This window comes from Capsicum annuum, chromosome 7 (assembly GCF_002878395.1).
Source record: "Capsicum annuum cultivar UCD-10X-F1 chromosome 7, UCD10Xv1.1, whole genome shotgun sequence".
Taxonomy (NCBI): domain Eukaryota; kingdom Viridiplantae; phylum Streptophyta; class Magnoliopsida; order Solanales; family Solanaceae; genus Capsicum; species Capsicum annuum.
The window spans coordinates 82,265,720-82,272,196 of NC_061117.1; the positions used below are offsets into that span (position 1 = coordinate 82,265,720).

Consider the following 6,477-nt stretch of genomic DNA (forward strand, 5'->3'; position numbering starts at 1 on the left):
GATCCTTTTTTCTCAAATCTATTTTTTATGATCAATTATAAATTAAGTAAATACTTTTTCTCAAAATTAATATCGAATTAATTAGAACATATTGTAACTTTTTTTAAGTAGACTATTTCTGGTTTGGATGAGCAAATGCCAATTTTAAAGATTTAGATAAATAATTTTAATATTTTAAAAGTCAACCTTTTTATAAAATTAGCCACCTTTTGTAAGTAAGTAAAAAATGATATTTTGGTGAACCGTTTCTTAAACGAATGCTCCTAAGTGCCTTAAAACCTTCTTAGTGTGTTAATTGAACCCTTACGCTGTTTCTACGATTTTGAATATTTATTTCTATTTTTAAATCTTTGAAATCCCTTTAAAGTTTTCTTGATATTTTCTATAAAAATCAAGTGGTGACTCTGTAAAATTTTTCAAAACTATTTCAAAATTCTCTTGAATATTTCAAAATAGTTTAAAAGGGTCAAAAGCATTTTCTTTAAAATAAAATCCAAAAAGGGATAAGACATCATCAACAACAATTGAAACAATGAGCGAGATGATTTACAATTGGATGTTTCTCTTAGGTCATGAAACTGATAAAATATGTACTGATAAATAATTCTATGATTATTGCTGTAGAGTCAGTGATGCAACAGTCAGTTCACGAGGTAAGGGAATTAGATAATATACTCAACTCGGTGTTCATCTGTTTAAATTTGTATGATTTGTTAGGTCACTAATTTAAGCATTTGAGAATTAAAGTTGGAATATTTGAGGGTTATCTGAGTAGTTTGATTGTTGTTTTACTAGTTGATATGTACTATTTCTTTTTGGCCATTATTTTCTTATTATCTTTTAAACTAGAGATGATAAACTGCTAGATGTTCTTGACCTTTACATGATATTGGGTAGAAGTTGAATCAAGTCATCGAATAACTATAACAGTATAAATGGATAGCAATTTATATATGTGTTTTATTTGCCAAAGGTAAAATTATGTATGATGAACAGACAATAGAGGTTATGGGGTTGTTCCTTATATCGAGTTGTTCTATGCTACTTTGTTTCACAATTATTGCCGTTCGCATACTCTACAATCTGTAGGAAACTTGGACTGGAATTTGCTTTCTGTCGGTTCCACTATGTTGTATACAATTGCTAGCCTATTTCGCGGTTAGTTTATGGCTTTTAGGGTTGTATGTTCCTCATTGAAAACCTTCCTGGTCCAATGGCTTTATGGGTTGTCTTGAACACTTCTTTTGGGCTAATTCATGCCTTGTTGTAATAATAAAGTAAATTCTACTTAGGTATGGTTGATTAGTTACTTTGGTTTACTAAGGTTTTATAAATGTAAGGCAAATTTTCCATGAATAGGTTTAGCAGATTATATGCTACCCTTTTGCATGAAACAAAGTCTTGGGTAACTGATATAGTTTCTTTTTAAGTATTCTAAAGTCAAGCTACATCTGATTCTTTGCATTATTCATATTGAATAGTGATGTATGTCATTTTGAATAGGATGGGATTAGTGATCATAAGTCTTGTTGAATCGGATGGTCCAAGTTGTTTAATAGTGACTTTCATCCCAAATCCTTGACAACCAGAACATTTTATTGAAGCATCTAATTTAGATCCTTTCCCTTTGCACTTTGGGCATAATGCATTGCTAGATAGTGACAGTTTCTTGATGTTCCATTGTATAGATCATTCAAAGAAACCTTGAGAGGGTGGACAACACCTCTCCTATTGTTTGCCTTCTTCTGCTGTTGCTTCCACTACCTCCGCCAAATGGGCTGCCACAGAAGAAACACAAGAATGTATCAAATGGGTTATGTCCACCACCTCCACCGCCCATTCCTTCCTTGAGAGAATCTTCACCATATTGATCATATATCTCACACTTCCTAGGATCACTCAAAACTTTATAAACTTGTACAAGCTCTTTAAACTTTTTAGGATCACCTCCCTTATCAGGATGATTCTTAATACCAGCTTTACGGTAAACTTTCTTGACATCTTCTGGTGCACGATCTTAGGAACACCTAAGATCTCATAGTACTTAGTGTTGTCTCTCTTCTTCACTGCAGTAGTTTGCACTCTTTCCTCTAGTCACCTTTTGCCATCCTTCCTTATTTGCATTGAGATATTTTACCATTGGACTCATGATCATATCAACCATTTTTTTCCTATTAATTAGTTTAGCATACTCTTCTATTTCACTGTTAGGTTTAGTTTTATTAACCTTACTATTTTGCCTATCAATTTTGGGAGGAGCTTCATTATTGTGTTGAGTCTCAGTCTTTTGCTAAGCATTTCTCAGTTCTGAGAGGATGTTTCTACATTTATCATCTCTATGTCCTTGTATTTTGTAGTGCTAACAATACTCAGGATCATTCTCATATTCTACCTTTTGATTTATTAACTCAAGCTTTTTATCTTCATTCATGAAATCGATCCAAATTCTTCCACATGAAGTCTCATTTTATCTATCACAACCTTAATCTTAGTAGTAGTCGGTCTTGCCTTTGATGAAGCCATGATGTAAATCATAGGCTCATATTTGACTAACCCTTTCAGAGATACCGTTTTTAGAAATTCCACATGATTTTTTTCAATAGAAGGTCAGTTATGAATTTGCTAAGCTAAACTTTATAGTACAGTTTCTTGTATTTGGATTTTAATGAATTCTGTTTGGGTGAAACCTTTTGAAGTATCTGCAACTTAACTTTTCTGTTAGTATAATGTGATTCTGTTATCTTGAGTTTTATTAGTAAATGGCTGGAGACTTTGCTAACATCAAAGAAAAGTGTAGTAGCTAAGAAAGATTAAGAATCTTCCATTATGTGTGTCAATTTGATGTTACCCTATTTCAGGTATAATAACTGGAATGTGTAAGTTTATAGAAGAGTGAAAATAGTGTTTTGGTTGCTGCCATGCATATGATGAACTTTAACACACTAGATGGTCATTTCATATGGTGTGTTATAGCTTCATTCTCATAATCAGTCGATCTTTCTAATGACTTACTAACAAGTGTATGAAGTATAGCACTTTTTGCTAGAGAGAGTATGAATAGGTTAGTTTTATCAAGCCTTATACATCTGAGGTAATCTTTATCTAGAGGTCTAATATATATTTTTTGACATTTTATTTTGGTGAGACTTTCTTACTATGGCGGGGGACATTGGTGGATACTGTACTTATTTGGGATAATCAGAGGCAGTCTCTTAGAATGTTACCAGTATGCATTTTGTTCTAACCAAGACATTTGTGGTTTAACTTAGATAAATATTTGGTCATGATGTAGGTTTTATAATCAACATTATTTTTAGGTTTCTATGAGATCCATCGTTTGTCTCTATTTAGAGGCAAGATATCTTTCAGTGTTGTGTCCTGCTTTTGAGATTTCTGTGTTACGCTGTTGGTGATAGTAATCTTGCCTTTATGTTCGTATAGAAGTATTTTAATAATATTTCTATTTTTTAACTTTTAGTTTTATAACAACAAATCATTCTAAAATGAGGTGCAAGTAAAATATAACCTTTTAGTCAGTGCTCAATATGTTTCATATTGCTTACGAATGCTAAAACCTTATATCCTACAATTGGATTCTTCTTTATTTTGATGTATTGGGCCTAATTATATGACTATTCTATAATTTTAGGTTTTGGTGGTGTTTGGTATGAAGAAAAATGCTTTCCATACTATTCTACTAGTTCCAGGAACTTAAATATTAGTTTTACGTAGTTTGCCCATCCTATCTCATATAGACAGCAATAGCCAGTTCAAGCTATTGGTATACACTTCCTTGTTGTTGTAGAGTCAAATGCTCAATCATACTGATAATCAAATAGCAATACAAGTAAATTTTTACTTCCATAAACTTTATTTTAGTGTTAACTTTTGGGGAATCTCTATGCCCTTCCAATGGTAGTCCTCTGCAGTTTCATGCTTTAACCTAATAGACCAAAAATGTATAGTGAATTTGGTGTTCTTGAATTCCTTATGAGATTGAATTGGTTTGTAAAATTTAGTTTCAATAGCTCTATTTCAAATCATAACATAGCCAAGCTGTTGTACAACAATTGATGTGCAACAGTTTTTCAAAATTATTGTGCTGACCGACTGAATCACAACACTAGTAAAGATTTGAGTTCTTTCTTTGACTTCCAGAGATCCATTCTTTTTCTAGTTAATATGAACATTAATCATTGTATGAACATAAACATAAACTACTTTGCAAAATTGTTCATCTCTCTTCCTCTTAGCTGGTGTAACAACTGGAGGTGTAGGAGTTCATTGATTGTTACCTATTTTTATTTCTGCCTTGGGACTGAGGAGGAGCCTTTGTTTTTTCTTTTAAATATTTCTTATATATACTGCATTATTTCTTCTCCTGAAAGATATTGTTTTACTTTTTGATAGTCTGAACTTTAGAATCATCAAAATGCATGGAAAACACCAGATGATGCATTTACAACAATGTTTGGAAAGGAGAATCCTAGTCGAGTTAGAGGCTATGGTAGATCAGTGACAACAACTTCACTGAAAAAAATGAGGAAATGAATGATCTTAAATAAAAGCAAGCTAATAAAGTCACCTCTACGAAGGAAGAAATTATAAGTGAAACAAGAGAAGAAATGCGACAATTTTTTAGTCAATTAGTGTAAAACAATCCTAGATTGAATTTTCAAGATATACTAGGGAGTGATGGATCTAAAATTTCTTCACCTGATGCGAGTAATGCACAAGATGTAAGAGGAAAAATTTCAGCTCAGCTCATGCTTCGGTTCATGAAAAGGTACTTTATCTTACAAATTCACAAGATACTAAAATCCTGAACTTTTAACTTGATTGAATGAATTAAAGAAATTTTGGATTCAGATACTTCCTCATTCAAGATTGAAAAAATATTTGTATATTTGTTGAGCATAATTTTACTTTGTTTGTTTCATTTTGAATGTGTAGGCTCAACGTCGGGGATCAAATTTGAATGATGGGCGCCACAACTCAACTTGATATAGATTGAAGTGAATGATGATGAATTTTTGAAATATTTTGATATATGTTTATATACATTTGGCTTTGTGTGGAACTTGGTACAAATTTTTATTATGTTGTTTTCTAATTAGTATGTCAAAGACATGTTTTTTTGAAATCAAATCTATGCACTTCAGTTATTATTTGCTAATTGGTGCGTAGGATTATATATAAATATATATGTTTATGTAGTGTGCTTAGTGATGTATACATTTCGATGAAAATAATTATTTTTAAATTAGAAATTACGTACTAACATTTTATATGCCTTATGCCATTTATGTAAAATGTGGCTTGAACTATCAAATTTTAGGCAATATTGCTACACTTCAAAAGTATGGCTAAAACATACTTACACTTTACAAGTGTTGTCATAGAGGATGTTTTTAAGGCTACATTTTTGAAGTGTGGATAGTAATAAAGAAAAGGCCACATTTTGTAAGTGTTGTTATAGAGGTGCAACAAAAGGCTATGATTGTGAAGCGTGCCCAATAGAAAACAGAAGCAACATTTGTAAGTGTAGCTTTATCAAATAAAAGTGTTGTCAATGAAAAGCTTCAAAGCGTGGACTTTATACCTTAGTGGCCACGCTTTTTAAATGTAGATGATATGGCAACACTTGAAAAGCATGGATTTTGATCAAAGGTTACACCGTTTTAGGCCATCCACAAAAAGTGTTGTCTAAAGTCCGAAAGTGTAGCCTTTGATCAAAGGCCACACTTTCTGCTATTTTGGGCCACACTTTACTAGAGTGGCCATAGGAGTAAAATATTGTAGTAATACAATACTTTTTCTTCATTATAATATTTTACATAATGGGTGTATGCATCAGGATCTTGCCTAGATATTATACTTACTCCAAAAGAGGAGTAGTGTCTAGGAAAAGATAAAGGCAACAGTAATTTGGAGTTTTAACTGTCAATCCATGCTTCAAGTTTCTATCTAAGTAAGATGGTTAGATTTTATCTAATAACTAGAGACTCAAAAGAAAATAGTTAACTGTGATCAAGGTAATGGTTAGTAAGGCGACATCCTTAGACATAAAAGGTAAAGGGTGAAATCCTTCTGGTCATCCAAAAGGCTGTAGCAAGCAAAGTATCGGGTTGGTTCAACAAAGCACAAAAAGACTACGAAGTTGATAAACAGGGAACACAATCCTAGTGTTCACTTATGATAGATTACAATCAAAGTTAATATAGTTACTTGCTCGAGATTACTACATCAAAACCCCCCCATTTAATTTTCTTGTTCCGCCCTCCAACTATAACTGCTGAGATCTATGATTCCATGTGTTCCCTTAGGATTCGATCCCAACCTTTGTTGGGTTACTATATTTTGACAACGATCATATTAGTTAGACATACTATGGTGTATGCCTAGCACATAGAGTAAAGGCAATCCATTACTCCCATAAATACATAGTAGGATGTCAGAGCTCAAAAGAGATAATTT

The 6,477-nt window shown here is 32.3% G+C and overlaps 1 pseudogene; it reads right to left on the reverse strand.

Annotated features, from left to right (window-relative positions):
- Positions 1-1,464: 1,464 nt before the first annotated feature.
- Positions 1,465-3,234, reverse strand: LOC107876552 (annotated as a pseudogene).
- Positions 3,235-6,477: the final 3,243 nt, after the last annotated feature.